The 19,242-nt window shown below is 28.4% G+C and overlaps 1 protein-coding gene across 2 annotated transcripts in view; it reads left to right on the forward strand.

Annotated features, from left to right (window-relative positions):
* The window catches only part of LOC148234189 (LON peptidase N-terminal domain and RING finger protein 1), a 67,790-nt gene that overhangs the window by 23,255 nt on the left and 25,293 nt on the right, over positions 1-19,242 (forward strand). The window contains exon 1 of one of the 2 annotated variants that reach the window (XM_088187900.1): positions 18,200-18,275. The exons of the other annotated variant lie outside the window; for it this stretch is intronic. The gene's annotated coding sequence lies outside the window, so the exon portion shown is untranslated. Of the gene's footprint in view, positions 1-18,199; positions 18,276-19,242 lie in introns of those variants that run through there. 2 annotated transcript variants of the gene reach the window in all.

Raw genomic sequence — 19,242 nt, forward strand, 5'->3', positions numbered from 1 at the left:
CCAGAAGCTCCGAATCTGCGGATATGCGCCGGCTTATTTTATTCACTCAATTCGTGTGGAACACATACACATTGTTTCCAAGCCTTCCCAATCTTCTCAATGTGCTGCGTTGAATTGAACTGGTTTAGTTTCTTGACTTTAATTAATAGAAAAATCAGATTGAAATTAAATATGTAGTGTTGAAGTGGCGCTTTAAATTTCCTTTTATATTAGATATTGCAACAGAAATCCCACATATCAAAAAGCAACATTTATCTTGAACTATGACGAAAAATAGAATAACTCCGTTGTTCTTGTCGTTTTCAGATTGCTCATGATTTATAATAAATTAATATTATTAAAAAAGCCGTTTGAGAAAAACCCACTAAATATCTAGCAACATAATGTTGATGCGCGTAGTGCAAATTCATCCGCGACAAAATACCTTTAACACCTTGCTTTTTAATTGACACGATTATCAGCTGTAAATATTTTGATACGTTGTTTCATAATCGACTTGTTGGCTGGGCCTGTTCTAGACACGTTAGCATTGAAAAACTAATGTCCATATATGATTCAAACATATGTACATACATGTGTTTTTCATGTATTTATAATACACTGACCTACACCACTGTTTTAACGTACGTTATGAAATGTTTATCCTGATAAGCATTTGTGCGATATGCATACAGTAATTTTCTTGTAGATTACAATTACAAACATTTGTAAATATATAATTAGATATTTGTAAATATATAATAAACCTAATACAAACTTTTTTTTACTGAGACGTTTACTTTAATTGAGCAAATTAATTTAACTACTCATGTTTTCAATACATGTTCCGTGTAATAATTATAATCATAATGAATTTTTGATGAAATATATAAAACGTACTTAGATATATTTTCATTACGAAACGTGCAAACATATTTCATTTTCAAATTAGTGCGAATTTATCACATTTATATTTGGAAGGCGGAAGTTTGACTCAACTAGTCCGGTTCATAGATCTTGGTTAATATTCCTGCAAATATATTTATATATTATAAACTAATTAAATACATAAAACACTTAAACGCTCTATAAAAAGTTTATCATTGGGACATTTACGATTATACGAAGCATTTGTAAATAAAACATTTGTGCACAACGAAGAGCAGTTTATTAGAATGAAACTGTTGCTAGATTTCTTGAGTAATCAACATCGCTGCGAAGCAATGTAGAATAATATCATTTTTGAAGTGGTAGATTTGTGTTACAACATTATTCTATCAATATTTTTGCCGAAAATGAGTTATGATATACACTAAACTAAATTTCGTTCTTTCAATCGGCTAGAAAATGTATAATCACATGTGTTACTTTTCTGTGGAACACAAATATTTAATTTGTGCAATAATGTGTTTAACTGTATAGATCAGGGTTTCCCAAACTTTTTCAGCGACGGAACACTTGGCAAATCCGAAAACTTTCGCGGAACATTTAGCTTATTTTTTAGGTTGGGTAATTCATAATAGTATAAATAAAAATAAAAAATGTTAAAAAAGAAATATCATTTATTTAATAAACATAAAAATTCAAATAAATAAAACTCTTAATGACTGATGATTTTGGGTTCTTAAATTACAATTTTTTTTATATCAGGCATAATATTGATTAGTTGTATTCTCAGTTTTTGGATTATTTTCTTCTTCGATGATAGATGTATCAGTAGAAATATTTGGCCTTTCTTTCGTCAAATTTCCTGTTTTCAACCAAAGATCCATGAGTAGTTTTTGAATAATTTGTAAATTCTGTAATATTTTTATTTTGTCAAAATGGAAAAAAATCTGTATTGTAAGCAACCAGACTAAATTAATGTACAAGAAAATCGATTCATTTTTATGCAAATTTTATTTAAATCATTTATATTTCCAAAAGTATACACCCAATCCTGTTTTAACGCAATAAATTACAATAGTTTCAAGCTTTTTTATCAGATTTATGAACAATTTTTATGTATTAGCAAGACTAACAATTTTTTTAATATACTCCAAATTTTTGTGAAATATCTATTTAGGCTCCGCGGAACACCTATTTTGGACCCGCGGAACACCAGTGTTCCGCGGAACATAGTTTGGGAAACCATGGTATAGATAATAATCATATTGTGTGTGTGCAAAACCTTGACGTGTGTTTTTTATATGAATTTTCCTTTTCATGCATCTAAGTTAAGATTTTGCACGTGTCGTTAATGAATCCCGTGGGTGTGAAGGTTTCGATGAGGATCAGAATTCTGTTGTGAAACTTGACGATTCTTATCGATTTCCAGATTCAAGTTTATTGCGGAAGGTTTCAACGAGGGTTTGAGATCTAATTTAACTCTCACAAGCTCTTCTTAGGCTTAATGAACTTACAGACACAGTTTACGCTCACTGACATAATATGTTGACGAGTTAGCTGAATAATATCAATATCCTGACGCGTGGCTATAACATCATGTTAATAACAAGGGCATCGAACCGTTATTTTTTACGTTTCGGTTTTCGTTCTCAAAAAATATCGGTTTTTACGGTTCTTGGTATTCAGTTCAGCTATGAGTGATTATTTTTAAATATTTTTATTCGTACAATATTAAAAATTAATTTTCTACCATATTTTAAAACATTTTATTTCTTCTATTGTCTATGAAAAAACTATATTGATTAATAAAATAATATAATTAATGATTATTTAAAGGTATAATAATTATAATTATATGTATATTATATATATAACAGTATAATTTATTCAACGAAACATATGTAAACAAAGCTAATTCGTATATTCACGGTTGAAGTATACATGATTCTTAGGTATATTTATTTAGAACTAAAAATATGAAAGTTTCCTCTAATTATTAATATATCTTCCAATGTAATTTCATTTATATTATTTCGATTGTCCGCAAAATAAATTTTTAGCCAGCTCCTGAAGCCAGGTGGTTTTAGGAGCTCCAGAAACACAATTTAGGGTTGAAAGCATTTTCAATCCTAAATTGTGTTTCTGGAGCTCCTAAAACCACCATTGCAATTTTGTATAAATGAGGATATGTATTTTTATTTTCTTCTCAAAATTCTGAAATAGGTTTTTTTTTTGAGTAGTCTTTGTACATGGTTTAAGTTATTCAATATAAATTCAATGTGCACATCTGAAGAAATAGGAAATCTATGTGTCTCTATTGCCAATTCTTTACTTCTTAAAAATCCTATAAATCGTCTACCTTTTCATCGGATGATTCACTAGCTGATTGTGCTTGTTCATTTGTAAAAATCGTAATTTGTTCCAAATATTTTTAAAATGTTGCACAGCTTGCATTTTTTATGACTGCGTGCTTGAACATGGACCGAACCGAATATTTTTTCGGTCTTCGTTTCGACAAAAATAACGGATTAAGTTCCGGTTCGAAGTACTGTTAATTACATATTTTTATAACGTGTAGCAGCAACGAGACGTCTTTATCTTCTTCTGGGTTCGAGTTTAAAAATAACTGTATATAGCATTTTGTACATCGCGCACATACATATGTATAATTGTACATATTTCATTAACCATAAACTTAAAAACGACAAATTTGTAAGTCAGTTTTGTCTTCGATAGAGTTATTTCTAGTTAAAACATTTACTCGTAAACTATACAAGTATTTCGCCGGAAGGAATCTGGAAAATGTAACAACGTGCCACTTGGCAATGCTTACAGGTGTCGATTGTCGTTTTATCATATCCACAGCGACTTTAGGTTGTTTTATCCAGACAGCGAATCTTTATTTGTGCGAACACTCAATAAACATATAATAAATAATTTTAGTTCTCAATTAATTTGTACAATTTACCAAAAACGAAATATTGTCGAGATGTAAATATTTTTGTAGACTGAGCGCTGGTGGAGAAGTGATGTTTTCGGGTCTCCCGCTTGATCATCTGTGTTGTTCTCATCATCATCTCACGATATGACAAAGTGTCAGACCTTTTATATTCTTGATTCGAGACGTTTCCGGCGAATCACAAATATATATTCGACCAACGAAATATGTTCACGCCTTGAATAAGTATAATTCTCAAGATGAACATATATTGACGTCACAATATATCGCAGCACGCCGATTGAAAAACACTGCAATGGGCATTATTTTTTTGACTTAGATGTCGATTCTATCCCACTGTGCAGCGTGCCAAAACTAGTCCGTGTGCCCTTGTCGGCCGCGGCGTTTCGCGGTCACGTCGTCATTACGTAAAGGTTGCTGACCTTACGCACACACAGCTTACGCTCACTGGCGCTCGCTACTAGCGCGAGTATTGCTCTCTCGCTCACACTAGTGCAGGGGTACATAAACAATGGGGCGCGGCAAACGATGCAATTATAGCCTTGATGCAATTATAACTATATAAATTATATAACAATTTTTCACCAATTATAGCTATGCAAGTATTTCAAATATATTTAATGCAGATGCAGTGTTTTTGACAAGATTATAAAAATAAATCAGTAACAATCATAAATGTCAGCTAATTGCTTTGTTATGAGATTTAGTCTCATTCAATTAAATACGCCACATCTTGGTCTACTTTATCAATAGCGCATATCATTATCAAATGTCGCGGGATATCACATGTAGCCTTGAGATATGCGAGCTGATATTTTTTATAAAGGGTGTGTATTGTGTAATCTAGATTGAGACTTTAACAAGAAACTGTATGATTAGGATTAGCATAATATTCTCATTATGAATTCGAGCTAAAAGCGCGATACTTTGTTAAAAGATTGAGCAGAAATATTTTTTTCTTATTAAATCCACTGCAGTTCAGATTATTTAACTACAAAAATTATGTCTTAAATCTATATAATTTAATATTTAGGGTATATCCTGTACCAGTACCTAAAATAAAACACGCAAAATATATTGTTTTTATTATTACTCTGGTATATGAAACAGTAAATATATTTATGTATGTAAATTAAAACTACTTATTTACATACCTGCTGTTTGGTTATATTTGTTTATTGCATATTTTTGAAGCAATCTTCCATTTGAATATATGTTTTTCGATCCATGTTTTTAATAATCTGTTATTTTTCTTTAACTAGCTAATATAATATATAAATTAATTATATTAGAATAGTATTTATTTGATTAGTCACGTGTAGTGTACATAAAAACGATTATATTTTCATGCAAATATTTTCATATAAAAATTGTTTTTCTATATGTTACAACTTCTTCCTTGCATATTTTTTGTTGCCTGTAGAAGAAAGCCTCTTCTGAGCTAAATATTAATCGTCCAGTATACATATGATATCCTTCAGTATGAATAATTCGCAGCAATCTATCGTACAACTGAAAGACTATTCCCAAAAAAGATAAACCATTTTGCCTGTTTAGTAATGTTATGTATTCCCTTATAATTGAAAACTGTTTCGTAAACAATAATTTCACTCTTAAAATCTGTTTTCTAAATGTTTAAAAAAAATCCTCTCATAAATATAACGCCAAAAATGTGTTAAAACATATATTTTTAAATCAAAAGTATATGAAAAATTATTGTTATTGCTATTTAAAAGAATTCACTTTATAATATTTAATGACACGTATTTTTAATTTTTGCAAATTGATTTATATTTGCAATTTTATTTTTGGTGTATTTTTTTGTTTTTCTGCACATATTTGTAATCAATGTATCCGTGAAAAGCAATTAAAAGAAGTCGATAGGCTCCTAAAATTCCGGTATTTCTATTCCGAATCATTTATTGCCTAAGAAAAATGATGAAAAAAAAATGATATGACATTAAGATTGCAAATCCATGAGCGCTTATTTCAAATAAATGCCTACAATTTAGATTCACAGGTATTATCACTTTTCCAAACTGCCTATTAAACCATAGTTATCCTCAAGATTATCGGATGTTGAGTCAGATTTAATAGTAGATTTTCATAAAATAAGCTGATACTGAACAAAAATGCCAGTAAAAAACAAGCTCACATATTCCACTGATTTAAAATTATTTTCCAAAAATTAGGGTGCTGCTTAAAAAGTTTGCGTACTCCTGTAATATAGGCACCGTGCTCACGCTCACATTGTCGCGCTTCCGAAATTATGTTCCACATACAATATTGTGGATGCACCACCGAATCTATTTCCGAGCGCGTTCACAGATGGAAATAAATCAGATCGACGATAATAGTACCGTTGTATTCATAAAAGTCGAGGCGTTTTTACCTTGGGCGTTTTGCGATAAGTGATAACTTACAGCTGTTTGTGAATATTAAGGGTCAACCAAATTCATGGGACCAGTTAAGTTTCGATATCCTTTCGACATTGAATAACGCTTATTCTTTAATGACGAAGGAATGTTATATTAAGATAAAAAAATACACAAAAAAATTGCCTAAGTAATTATGTTTAATAATTAAATTTTTGGGGTATCATGGGATATTTTAATTTTTTAATTTTACAAGAGTAGTGTATAGCTTTAAGCAAATTAATAAGGGACACACGAAAGTCCACGGTTATTGACGGATTGTCAACACCGCCCCTAGCAACTTTAAAAAGTGCTTTATTGAGTAGACGTTACGCCTAGAAAATTTATCCATCCACGCTAAAATAGATGTTTCTTGATTTTTACAAAAAAATATGCTGAATAGTTTTGGGGAATTTGAGGCTCAGAAAGTTTAGAGCCGTTGTAAAGTTATTGAATACATATTAATGTGAACATTTGTTTATTTACTGTTAGCGATCTGTTATTTCGGTTCAAGTGATTTCATAATAAGACGTAAATGCTGTCTGTCAATGTGACAGGAATTGAGAGATGAATGTTTCTCTCATAATTTAAAGTCGCAATGTAACGAGCAGAAATGAAAGTAAGTCAAAGCAGTACGGCTATGTTTAAATATTAAATAATACGATATAACTGGACCTTTTGATTATTTATTTTCCAAAACATCCGATTTCTTAATGTATAATACATATACGACATTCCATATATTTTAAATTAAAAAATTGTTTGACTGATAAACGATATTTTATGCTAATAACCTAATTTTAAATATATTCTGCTATTAACGTTAAAGATAATTTTATGTTGTGCATTATCATAGTTGACCGTAAGATGTAGACAAAACTTATGATACATTGTATATTTTTATCTCATTATGTAAGTTGAGAGTCGCATGTTTTCAATTATTATGTCACACAATGCGGCGACTCATAGCGCCCGTATCACTACTACTTGTTTTACAATACTTAATTTTTACAAATTGATTATAATTAAAGTGAGACAAGAAAAAAGATAATATTTTGAAAAATAAAAAAGCATTAATTTATATAAATTAAATTTAATGTAATTTATCGTACGTATATACATACATTACGTTATTAAATAGGTCGTGTTGACCAATAAATTCGCAAAAGAAAGTCTTGTAAAAATAATCATATCGCAATTCCATACCTTAGTTCTTAGTAGTAATAAATGTAATAAAAATATAACAGTTATTATTTTAATTAAAAGAATAATAATGAATTACGTTTACAAATTATTATATTATGAACCGTGTGATGTTATAAACACCCTACCCTTTTATTATTTACACTCCCGAAGTAACAATAAACATATCAATCAAGTCTTATCAAAACGTTCAATGACCTCTCATAAATATATTTTGTGTATTTGCTTGCATTTTTTACAAGTGCTGTCAGAAAAAATTAATATTTCAATAACTAAAATTAATAAAGTGATGTCCAGATTATTTTAATATAATAAATAAATTGTATTATTACTTTTAAAATATTTTTTCTAAAAGTATTAGGAATCTAAAACACTTTTCTCTCAAAAGAATAATACAAAAAACCCCCACTTTTCTACCTTAAATAATTAATATTTTTCTTTGGTCTTTCTTTTACTATTATTGTATAATAGTTACTTAATTATTTGTAAATAAAATTAAATAAAACAATTTTTATTTTAAAATAAAACATTTAAAACTCTTTATATATCGTCGGTTAAATATTTATTTAAATTTAATTTAAACCATTGTCACATCAAATATTACCCCAATACGTCACGATGGTAAACAACCATCAATACTCTCTATACACTGTATTACAATACAATACAAACAATAATACATTGTAAAAAGGAGAAAAATACTATACAAACCAGCTCCTCATATCTGATACTCATTGATCAATGTGCAATGCCAGCTGTTTGTTGATTATTGCGCAAATAAAAAACATAAATTCTGATCATAGATAATCAATATACACTGGATTTTTTGGTGTGGAATTTTCGCGTGTACAATAATCAGCAATGCCAGGAGCTGGATGGCGACAGCTGAATGTGTCTTGGATCTAACGGGCATCAGAAAAGGACGTGGTCGTGATTCTCGAAGATGTTTCAGAACCCAAAACTAGATTTTTTCGAGAATAGTTTAACTATCAATGGAGTCGGAGCAAGTAATTATAGTGTAAGAGAGCGAGGGACCCCTCATAAGGTTAAAACCCAAACGTCATAAGTAGGGCGCGAGGCACTACTTATGACGAACAACGCATAGCAGAGTAACGCAAGGGCTTGGCACTGAGAGGAACCGAGGGCCAAGGCTGCGACTTAAGCAACATATACATCTCCCGAAGTTCAGGGGGTGGTGTTGTGATAAGGATGATACGTAATGCATGCAGAGCAAAGCAATGCAGGCCAGCCAACAAGAGCACGTTTACACGTGCGCACGAGAGAAATACTAATGTAACTCTAATAAAATATGTAGTACTACGGGGAGTGGGTCTCGCTCATCCGGCCGTCACAAGCTGGGTGCCCGCCCATAAGGTTGGACTCGTAGGATTCAAGTAATGATAACGGCAGTGGTGCACGCAACGGATAACAAAGAAGCTATACACCAGAACCCTTTGGTCCCTTCCATCACCATAAAAGGCAGTGATGCCGGAGACCATCAGTAGCTAAATCGCGACGGTCAACCCGACTGCAGTCGTCACTCAGACGATCAAGGAAGGAGGCCTTAGGCTAGGCCTCAAAAGCTAGGTTGGGTAATATCCGGTCGTCCATGGGCCAAAACTCCCGATCATATGAATAATGAAGGAGCAAAAAAATGACACATTATGCTATAAAGGTCAGATGATTGATCAAAATCCATCTTCATAAATCATTTAAATCACTCTGTAGAGTGAAAGAGTCTTCAATAGATCAAATGCATCTGAATAACTTTAAATCATATGCATACAGAAAAAAATAAACTCGTAACTGCCGTATTTAGGTAATTAATAAATAATTGAAGAGTATAGGGTCTAAGAAAAACTTTTTTTTTTAAGGAATGGGTGAAATATGCAATAACACATACAATATGAAAGAGAGTGATGTATAATTTCAGAAGACCGATATGCAAATACACAAATCGTTTAACCTTTTATATGGTATGTACAATAAATTCCTTTTAAAACTTAAAGTAAAATAAATTTATTGCTATGAAAATATTTATTTAATATTATATTTAGAGTATAGTAAATAAGTCGTTTTCAATTTCCTTATTCATATGCACGCGATGTATTTGCGGAATATTCCATGATATTTTACCATTGTGCTTTCATTTATAAATATCTCACTACAAAGTCGAGACTTGAACTGCCCTTATATTAAATTATAAACTTTTAAACAGTGTATTAATATTACTTCTTGTATTGATTCAATATGCAGTTTATGTCGCTCGTACGCATTTAGGTGAAGCTAAATGCTTATGTAATACAATTTTATGAGCATTGGTGCTACATAAGCTTGTAAATACATTTTTTAATATAATATATCAATGTATTTATTTAATAATTGTTTTGCATAGATTTGAGTCCAAGGTTGAGATAATAAATTGCCTACGTTATTGGTGCATCGTGATCATTTAAATTAGTTTATGACGCTGAAAAGCTGTTCAGGAAATAAAATTGTTTATTAATATGTTGAAAAACATAATTGCAGCAATATACTGATTCATTACAAATAAAGATTACACCGTATAATAATATTTTTGTCACAAAGATAAGATAAGGTAATCTAAGATGATTCATTTCTTTTATTTTTGATTAGGTTTAGCTTTTGAGCTATCTTGATTTTTATTTTTAATTGTTTTTGCAAAATAAATTGATAAAACCATAGAATTTTATTTTTTATTTCATTATTATGATTGATTATTATAGGCTATGATAAATAGTACATGTTTAAATAGTTTATTATGTATTAAAATAAATTATTCAGTATTTATTAGTTCAGTAAGGGTAGCTATTTTTAAATCACGGTGTAAGATCGAATTGCGGACCAGTTGGGAAATCAACTGTAAATATTACAATGGTCAGCTTTAATATATTTTTTAATTTTAATTCGTTTAATTAATTTACCTAAATTTACTGAAAACTTAATTTCAATTAATTAATTAATATCCAAGAACACTGCTCCTGTTGTCATTTTTATGACAAAGATTTTGATTAATAACATGTTTTTATACTTCATATTGAATTTTTCTAATATTATTTTTTTTATAATATCTGACAAATAGTAAACTTATGAACCTGTAAATAAAAAAAAATAACTATTACATTTGCCTGTTTACATGCGATTAGAAAATATAGACAGAAAAGAGTTTATAATATTTAAAAAATATTTGATGGCAATAAATCAATTTTTTATATGCTTTATTGGAATACAGTCATTCTTGGGAGCTTTATGATTAGCAAGTCAATTAAAAATATACATATATTAGTTCATTTTAAATATATAAAGTTTTTTAATTTTATTTTTAGTAAGGTGTTTTTTAATTTACTCCTATCGAATTTGCATTGATTTTCATGAATCAATAGCTTCAGATTTTTCTTCTGCAGTAGAAACAATGTTTGGCGATGGAGCTTAGTTTTTTATAATTTATTGAAGGTTCGCGGTGTAAAATCTTATGGTTATGGTTTGTCTTTTAGGAAGGTAATCCGCTATCAATATTCCATTCTCGTCTCAGCGGACGGCACCATATTTTGTTTTGGGTGCTGCTGTACTACTAATGTATCATAAAAATATAGTCGGACTTCTTTCTGATCAACTTTACTTATTACTCATAATTAGGGATTTCAATCCCGGGCTAAAATTTTGATCCCGGGATTTCGGTATTGCAATTAGTCGATCCCGGGATCCCGGGACCAGTCAAGGGATAATTTTCATGTTATTTTATCGATAAAAATAATTTAAAATGAATAATACAATATATTTTTACATCTGTTTTTTATAACGTACAATGTATAAAGTACGTATAATTTTAGTCTTGGACTTAAAATAGAAAATAATATAATAAAAATAAAAAAGGGAAGGTCTTATATATTTATTTGAGAACACACATGTACATTCATAGACACAATTAATTGAAAACATTATTTTGAATAAAACTCACGAAGTAACATCAAAGCATCAAGTGTTTTATCATTTAGCCTTGATCTGATTTTGGTTCCTAAGCAGCCTACTGCTGAAAAAGCACGTTCAGACTCACAGCCTCAAAGATTCACAGATGACACGTGCAACTCGCGCAAGTTTGTACACGAAATATAACGATGTTGTCAATAATAATTCGATTGTGCTTGATAAATCAACCAATCCAAAAATTCGGGATTATGTTTTATAATCCCGGGACTCATCGGGTATTGAAAATCGTTCGGGATCCCGGGATCCCGGGATTCGGGATCCCGGGATTGGAATCCCTACTCATAATGTTTTTACGCGGCTTATATATGTATATTCATAGCCTTTACTTTTTCTCAAATATTTCTGCAGTAGCAGTTGCACATATTTAACGGAGAGAATAGTCTTTAATTCGTTTCCTCTCATATTTAAATTTAGCTGCCCATTTTAGAGCCAATTTTTTATGTCTTCGAGATTTTATTTCAGTGTTTAGTACGCCCTTTTTGCATAGCTCTTAATCTTTCCTTGTATTAAGAAGAGAGTGATTGGCAAAGTATTTATTTATTTAATAATATTTATAGCACTTCGGAATTAAATAAAACGCATGTTATTTTGTTAGTTTCTACTATTAGTATTTTATTAAATTATGAATATTAAATAGATGATGTTTTTCTGATCGACATTTTCATTATGCATATTTCAGATTTATCACTTGTCTCATCAGTCTCTTCAGAATCCAATACATCTAGATATTTACGGGCTATGAATAATCTTTCTCCACGATAGATTGTGTTATTAAATGTATAGCATCCAATGTCGTCATTTTTTTATAAAAATTACTCAAGCCATAATTTTCCTCAACAAGAATTTTGAGAAGACCAGCATTGTTGATGTAACACCTTTGTCCATGGGTTGAATTATACTTGTAATATTAGGCGTTAAAAATAATTGCATCTATAAAACCGTCATTCGTTTTCAATATGCTTTCATTCGGATTATTTATTAACAATACTGCTTTCGGAGGCATCCCCTTAATTTTTAAAAATCACGATTTGGAACCAATCAATGCTCTCTTTTAGTTATAATTATTTATTATTTATTTATTTTATTAATTTATTTAGCTTAATAGCTAATCTTTACATCTAACAAATTTAGTAAACATATATAAAAATATATAAAAAATACATAACAAAAAGAAAAAATGAAAATATACAATAATAAAGTCTTAATATTATAATTTATTTCTATATGTAAGAAGGTGTTTTTTTATTCTATTTATGAAACCCGTTATATTTTTGCTGTTTCGGATTTCTCTTGGAAGACTATTATATAAATCAAAACCTCCGTACATAATTCCCCTAGCCGTACTCGTTTTCTTATACTTAATTTTCTTTAAATTTTCTCTATTTCTAGTATTATATTTATGTACATCTTTATTTCTTATTAAATACTTATTAAAATATTTTGGTAATATATTATTTTCTAACTTATATATAAATACTAAAACATTCATACTCAATATTTCTTGAACATTCAACCATTCTAATCTATCAATCATACTTTTACAATTAGTTAATCTATTTTTATTTAAAATTACTCTCATTGCCCTATTTTGTAATTTTTGCAACATTTGTTTATCTAATTTATTTAACATATTTAATAGTGTTGCACAATAATTAAAATGGGGCAATATTATACTATTATAAATTATTTTTTTTGTATTTATACTTAATATATTTCTTAATCTAGATAATAAACCTATTTTTCTACTAATTTTTTTTAATATGTAATTACAATGTTCTTTAAAATTTAATTTTGTATCAACAATTACTCCTTAATATTTTATATTATCCACTATTTCTATACTAGAGTTATTTATAACTATTTTGTTACTATTATCTAACACATTTTTATAATTAATAAACATACATTTAGTTTTATTCTCATTTAATTTAAGTACATTATTCTTTAACCATATTTCTAATATACTTAATTCTTTACAATTTCTTTAATGTTATCACTTATGCAATACATTAATGTGTCATCCGCAAATAGATGAATTTTACATTTTTTCACGTTATTAACTATATCATTAATATACAAAACAAATAACAATGGTCCCAATTTAGACCCTTGTGGTACTCCATAAGACACTAATTTCTCTTCAGAATATACATTATTTATTTTAACTTTTTGTTTTCTTTTATATAAGTAATTATTAAACCATCTTAAAACTATATCACTTATACCTATACTCTCCAACTTTTTCTGTCTATTGTTTCGAAGGCTCTCTTGAAATCTAAGAAAACTGCTCCAATGATTTTGTTTGTATTCTTAGCCAACAGCCAATCATTTATCACTACTTGTAATGCAGTTTCAGTGGAATGCTTTTCTCTAAATCTTGATTGTTGTTCACATATTATGTTTTGAGAAGTAATAAATTCCTTTAATTGTTTGATTACTACTTCTTCTATTATTTTTTCTATACACGGTAGCATGTTGATTGGTCTCATTTCTTCAACTTTTTTACTATTTTTTATTTTAGGTATAGGTACAATAGTAGCAATCTTTAAATTTTCAGGCATTTCTCCTAAGGAGAGTGCTTTATTTATTAAATAATTTAATTATTATTATTTCCCATGTTTCTTTAATTATATTTATATCTAGTTCATCAGTACTAGTTCCTTTTTTAAATTTACATAGTATGTTATGAATTTCATCTAATGATACTGATTTAAATTTACTAAATTTTACAATTATTGCTTTATTATTATATTGTACTAAATTACTAATCCTTGGTATTGAATTCACAATTTCTTCTATGCTCTCAATGTAATATGTATTCATTTTTTCTGCTATTATATAAGGATCTTGATATATATTTCCATTAATTTCCATTTTTATTATGTCGTTTTTCTGAGTTGGATTAATTAATTGTTTTATTGATTTCCACATCTTATTTGGATCATTTTGTATTTCATCTATCAATTTTTCATAACATTTCTTCTTAGCCATTCTTAATACTTTGACTGCCATATTTCTACATTGTGTGTATGTTTTCCATTTTTCATTAAAGACTTTATATTCTATTTGTTCTGTTTTTAATATTTGAAAAATTTTGTATGACTCATCTATAATATTTTGTATGACTCATAATAATCAACACATTTTTTTATTTCATTTCATTTTAAGTGATCTATATAGATTTATTGCTTTTCTCATCTGCAAAGGTTTAATTTTATGAGTTCCAGATGCATTTAATCAACACATGATTAGTTAAGATAAATTTATTATATTTTTAGTACGGATAATCGATAGTACACTGTATTTTTATTAGTTATCACTAATCTTGCGTTTATAATATACTGAGAACATATGTTTCTTCGATAAATGGACTACCATAAATATTAAAAAATAATAGGAAGTAGATAATCATGTATCATATACGATGATTTTCTTAATTTAAAAATAAAATATATTATATAAAATATCTAAATTTTAAATATAAAAATAATATTAATATCATTTTTTAATAGCTGGTTTTGGAATGAACTAAGTTTGATGTATACTTTGACGTTTTCGCTATTATACCCCTCATTGAACGTAACAGTACATTACATGAAAATGTCGCAAGTCGACCGAAATTTTAAACGTTTCATAATAATGCATAATGTAATCGCCGCTAAGGCGATTATGTTATGTAACTCGACGACGAAACGAAACTCATACGTATACATACACACATAAAAAACATGCTCTATAGTGGTTTTCGAGAGCGAGTTTTATGTGTGTAAATATTTTATTGCACAAAATCCTCGCCAATGTTACTTAACTTTTTTCTGTACCATCCATAAGATTTATTTCACACGTCACATTGCGTCCGCGAACTTCACAATTCAACAGACACGTAACTTATTTTATCGATTTTGATTTATTTATACTATTAAAATATAATTAATAAATAATAAGCAACCAGCCGTTCACCTTCAAATGATCGTTTTGGACGAGTTATGTAAGACACGTATGTTGTTACAACTCTTTAATTTATGACAAATCGAACAAGCATGCCAGTTACCGTTTTATTTGCAATTGTGGCGTGGGTGGGTGCACAGCGTGGCCGGCAAGACGCCGATTCAATTTATTTATTAGCACAGGTCCGTATTAGACTTTGGAAAAATCATTATATTAATATATTTCTATAAATTGTTATACATTTTTAATAAGAAATTTAGTACTTTTTTTGTACTTTTGTGCAGATTTTCCGTTTTATTTTTAAATAAATTTAAGATTTTAAAATCATCATAAAAACGGTTTTAAAATAATTACAATATTAATTTAATTCAATTATACTATCAATGAAAAGGCTTTACCGTTCTGGTCTTCTTAAAACTCTTGTTGAGGAAAATGATGGCTCAAGCAATTTCAGGGAAAAAATGACGCGACATTAAAGGCTACACATAGAATAGCACAATTTTAAGCAAAAGTAAAGCTGGTGAATAAAGATTCTCCCTAACGTAAAAATATATGTATTACAATCTAAAGAGACTGAAATTAGTTATTAATCTGAAATATACAGATTAATAGAAAATTTTAAATGTTTTCAAACTGTTGATCGGAAAAACACTAAATAGTGGTTAGAAGTTAAATAAAAATTAATGCTTCAGATTATCTGGTTTTAAAATTATCCATAATCGAGAGTATAAAAACTGTAATATATTAACTGGCAGCTTATTCTTCGTCATTATCTTGTCAATTTAGTACAACTGACATCATTTCTCAGTTAATTTAATCGACTTTTATATTGGTTGTAGCATTAATTTCAGTCAATTATTGTAGGTACTTAAATATTTATTTAAATTACTACATATAGGAATTATTGTTTAATTCGCGAGTTTTTAGTAAGATAGGCAAAAAGAATGACAGTTATCCACAAAAAAAAGCAATTATTTCCAATGCATTATTAAATGTAACAAAGGTGCTCTTCTTTGCTTCGAAAGAAACAGGTGTTAAGTTAATTGCGGATCGATTACAAACGTTTGCACTGAAATAACCATAAGTTTGACCGTTTTATTTTTCGCCTTAACGAACGCATATTGTGTTTCAGACCGAAGCATCACACTGATTTAGCCGCTTCCAATATAAACACTAATTCGTCGAACGATCTCATCCCGGCCGATGAGATAAAAGATTCCTATTATTAGAGTGACGCGATTGACCTCTCTGAATTTCATCATTTATTCGCGTGCCTTCGACAGGAGTATTCGCATAGTTTTTTTTTAAATATGCACTTGCATTCTTTATTATATTCTAATAATTCATCTACAAAATTGAGATTAATTTAAAAAGCAACCAATGGTACTGACTATGTTTCTGTATGATTAAGAAATTAAATATCACTATAAACTAATTTTTTAATCACATTACTGTATTTATAATTTAATTTAAACGCTCAGTTTTAATTTGTTGGTGTTAGTTAAAAAAATGGGTATAACGTCTTTTTGATGTATTATTATAAACTGACGTATTAATAAACTCAGGGTTGATTATCTTGCTCGAAATAAATTAAATGATAATATTGGATATTATGCATGGAATAACACAATTTTAGTCAAAGTAAAGCCATATATAAACATTTGTTCGATCGTAGAGAAAGATTCTTCATAACGTGGTAATATCTAGATATATTGGATTCCTAAGAGACTGAATGAAGCAAGTGATATATCTGAAATATGCAGATTGAAAATGTCGATATTCGAAAATTATTGAATGATTCTCAATAGCAAAATTTTTTTTATTTTTTTATTATTATACATATTTTAAAAACAGATAAATTTTAATAGTTTGCTTTATCAGTGTTCTACAATTATTCGTGTCCTCGCTAACCTGGATAATCGGTGTTTACTGTAAAATTTTTTTAATAATAGAACAAAGCACATGTATTTACAAGAGTTTATTTACAAACCACATAAATTATCTCTACTTATGCATTAAAAAAAATGTGTCCCAAGAAGAATAATGGAAAGATAATAAAATCTAAGTTTTTATATTACAGATTTTATATTTTAAATTTCCTAAAATATAATTTTAAACTTTGCATTACATCATTATATTTAATTGGTGCACTGTTTATATTTGATAATAATTAAATATTACTACAATAAAAAAAAATTAAAAAAATTGAAGATAATAAAATCAAGAATATCTTAAAATTTAACAAGTCTTAATTTTGTTGGCTTGTGCAAAATTCACTTCCAGTTATTATATTCTTTATATTATTAATGGAAAATTATCTTTAGAATTATGTACAATATAACTTATTCTATAAATATTACATAATGAACTAAATGCGAAGTTTATGTTGTAAACATTTAAAAAATTCTCATTGAAAAACTTACATAAATTCCTTGCTGTTGCAAGGTCAAAAATAAACATCGACTACGCTTACGTGATTGAGTTATGTAAAAGGCCGATTGAAAAATATATATAGGCATGTGAAAAATGCTTAATGATGTAAAATATTATTTTTCCTATATATACCTAATGCGTGATACAATATATGATACCAGGATGTAGCTCGAGCCTCAAGCAAGGACTTGCGAAAACACAGTACAAATGTAATATTTTTGATATTATCATAAATAAATATATATATATAGTTTTTATGTGTAAATAAAAAGTAGTATTTTATTATTTATCATAAATGTTTTTATATAGTAGAGATAATTTTATATTTTTTTAGTATGGCTAACCACGTATAATTTATTGTGTTTAGGAAAAGTTAGAAGGACAATGCGACTCGGTGCATCGGAGTTCTAGTTCAAATTGGGGGCCTTTATAAATGTAACACCGTAAGTGAAAAAATGTTAAAAATGAAAAACAAAATGGAATGCTAAGTAGATACGTAGAAAGCTTGAAGATATAAGTCAAATGATGTGGTGTAACATCTCAACTAAAGGAAGAAAATGAGAGCAATTCCTTGAGTCTTTTTCTTTCTTGATTTACATAAGCTTTGACACTAATTTAAAATTTATAAGGTCACTAAAACATAAATCGAATCTACGAAAATCGTAATTCTATATACAAATAAAATTGCTAAAATATGTTCCAAGATATTAAAAAGCATAGCATAATAATTATAATTATTATTATATGAAATACGATTTTTACACAATACTACAATAGTGCTTATCATAATATTATGATTATGACTAAAGACGATAATTGCGAATTAAGCATGAAAATTATACATGATATTTACATATGTATGTACATATAAATTATAGGTAACCTAAAAATTAACTATTTTTTTATCATATTATCGTCTTTACCATTATGAATTGCGTGAATTGCTGCTACAATAGTCTAAAATCTAAGCTTTAGACTTACATATTATTAGAAATGCGCTTACTATCACAGATTATATACATACTTTTGTAAAATAGTTTGTCTTAAAAATCAACCTATTTATTATGTGCTGTAATTCATATAGAACGAATACAAACAATTTTAAGCTTTTATTTTTTTTTTTAAATATTATTACACATTATAAAATTGTTACAATTTTTGGTGATCCTCTACATATGAATTTGTATTTACACACAAATAGTTTGAATTAAGACATAAGATCCTTAAAAATTATTTTATATATTGTATTTCAATCATCTATATCAGTGATGCGCAAACATTTTGCATATCTGATCCCCGTTTTGTTTGAAATTTTATCGCGACCATGGATTTTTAATTAGCAACATAGTTGAAATGAAATACTTTGTGGAACTTGCACTCATGCTTCTGGCTTGATAGTCTGAATAAAAC

This window comes from Plectrocnemia conspersa, unplaced genomic scaffold, assembly GCF_051122295.1.
Source record: "Plectrocnemia conspersa isolate PC_06_02 unplaced genomic scaffold, ASM5112229v1 ptg000006l, whole genome shotgun sequence".
NCBI classification, from domain to species: Eukaryota; Metazoa; Arthropoda; class Insecta; order Trichoptera; family Polycentropodidae; genus Plectrocnemia; species Plectrocnemia conspersa.